Raw genomic sequence first — 2,500 nt, 5'->3', positions numbered from 1 at the left:
ATGTATAAACATATATGTATGTATATCTTCTTCTCCTCCTCACTTTTCTCTTTCTCTTTTTATGCATATTCATATGTGTGTAGCGGGGTCGGGGTGTGAGTGTGGGTGTCTGTGTGTATGTATGTATGTGTTTGTTTATATGTATGTGTGTGGAGTGTGCATTTTCGTCTGTGTGTGTGTGTTTGTGTGTGTGTGTGTCTTTCAGTCGCTGAACTGTACCCGCGTACAGATGAAGGTGCTAATACGATTAGTCATAAGATATAGCTGTACTACGAAGCTCATTTTACCTTCAAAGAATGTGATCTGCATGATTTTATTTCAATGCTTAGATGTGTTAGTCAATGTTTGCGCTATTTGTATTATTGCTTGTTCTTGGTTGAATTTATATATTTTCACGATTCTTGTTCTTCAGTGCAGCCTGGCACACAACAAACAAGCCTACACTTTTCTTGAAAAGAATAACAAGCTCTTGGTGTGCCTTTGTTCTGAGAACAGGACACAGAAGCCGACAGTGGAATAAGCTGTTCCTGTGAACTTACATGAAAGTTCTTTTTCCGTTACACACGAAATAATTACGTTAATGATAGTGTTGATGCTAGTAAGAATGACAGTACTATCAATAATAATTAAAAAATAATGATAAAACTATTGATACTGAAGATAATGAAGATAATAGCAAGGATAATGATAATAATTGTTGTAATTATCGTAATATATATGTAATTATAAGCATAATTAAAATTATAACTATAATGATATTTTTAAAGTGATGATGATGATGATAATGATTATGATAATGATAATTATTGTAATAGTAATTTTAAGATATTAAGAATCATATTTTGTTTCTTTATAGTGAAAAAAGAGCGTAACAAGAAAAAAATACTACAAACCTGCATTTTTAACATAGAGAAATTGTTCTATTTTTATTGTTTTTGTTTTGTTTGTTTTGTTTTTGCTTGTTTTATGCCGTATGAAGGAGTCATTAATACTTAAGACCGAACAGCGATTTAATTTTGTGAACTACTTTCTCCTCCGAAGGATAACTATTGTACATAATTTAGCAAGTTATGATTACTGTGAATCTGGGTTGACAGTCTTTAATGAGGTTTCTGTCGCTCCCCTCGGGACTCGCTCTCGCTCTCCATTTTTTACTTATTATTATTATTATTATCATCGGTATTTCTATTATTGTGCCTATTATCCTAATCTCCATTATCAGTGTTTTCATTATCAAACAATATTCTTTATTTATACCGATAGTTGTCTTATGGTCTTTACCCTCGGTATCACTGTCACTATTATTATTATAATTATTACTATTACTATTATCATTATTATTATCATTAGCGTAATTATGATCATTATTATCATAATCATTATTACTAAACGAGAGATAGGTGACGTTATAAGTACCATTCTCTGTGAAGTGCTGTCACGAGTATTTTCCTATTTCATGCCTTCGTTGTCCGTATATATCGATATATATGTGAATTTGCTTGATTGAGTGTATGTTTCTGAACATTTATGAGTGTTTCTTTTTTATGTGAGAGTAATTGCGTATCTTCATAAGTGTATATATCACATGTGGGTGTGTTCGCGCCCGCGTTAGTGAAGTGAAACGGACTTCTCTTCCCTCCGACCGCCGGAGCCCTCAAGAGCACCTCCTTCGGGAACGAGTCCCCCGCGCCCTTCAGGATGGCCGTTGGCGTGGAAGATCTTCGCTTTGCAGATAAGGGAGGAAGGAGGGTCTTCGTTGCGGCCTGTCCTCGGCCGCTCACAGGACCCGGACCGCGATGCCAGCGGATGGCAGACAACCCTCGATCGTGTACCCGCGTGTACGAGCCGATGCCTGGTGTCAGGAGGGTGAGATGAAAGGAAATGTCAGATGGAATGATGAGTCAAAAGTGCCAGTTAAAACAGTGGTACGTGAGATGGCGTTTATTAGACTGGTGTCAGATGAATTGAAGCATTTGAATGTCAGATGAGTTGCTGAAACTTACCTCTCAGCCACCCGCGAGCATGATAAGAGGTGCTGACTGCCTTATAGTATCATTTCACCGGATTAGATGCTGCTAGGTCTTATTGTCATCTTCAGCGTTCAGTCTGAAAGACGCATTGGACATTAAAGTCTTACAGAAAAGCGTGAGGAAAGATGGAATAAAAAATCAAAAATGTCTATATTCAAGGCAGGTAGTCAAATGCGTCAGACTGCGAATATCTTTATAGTCTAAAAATACTTCAAGACTCTTCTCGTTTAAATCGTCAAAGCGGTGTTTATTTTGTCTGTTAACTTTGGCTCGTACTCGCAGATAGTAAACTTTCGCTGATAACACTCTCTCGCGCGCATTTCCTGTCAAGAGCCTGTACTGCCTGGACATTAGTGAGAACGGAAAAGTCGACCAATAACTGGTTCACGACAGCCAGTGATCTAACCAGGTGCCACAAGGCTAAATCCACAGCTTGCGTTGTTTCAAAGCAAATGATGCACCGAATTTTG

Source organism: Penaeus vannamei, chromosome 10, assembly GCF_042767895.1.
Source record: "Penaeus vannamei isolate JL-2024 chromosome 10, ASM4276789v1, whole genome shotgun sequence".
Taxonomy (NCBI): Eukaryota; Metazoa; Arthropoda; class Malacostraca; order Decapoda; family Penaeidae; genus Penaeus; species Penaeus vannamei.
The sequence above is the reverse complement of the archived record's forward strand: the minus strand, read 5'-3'. Positions refer to the sequence as shown.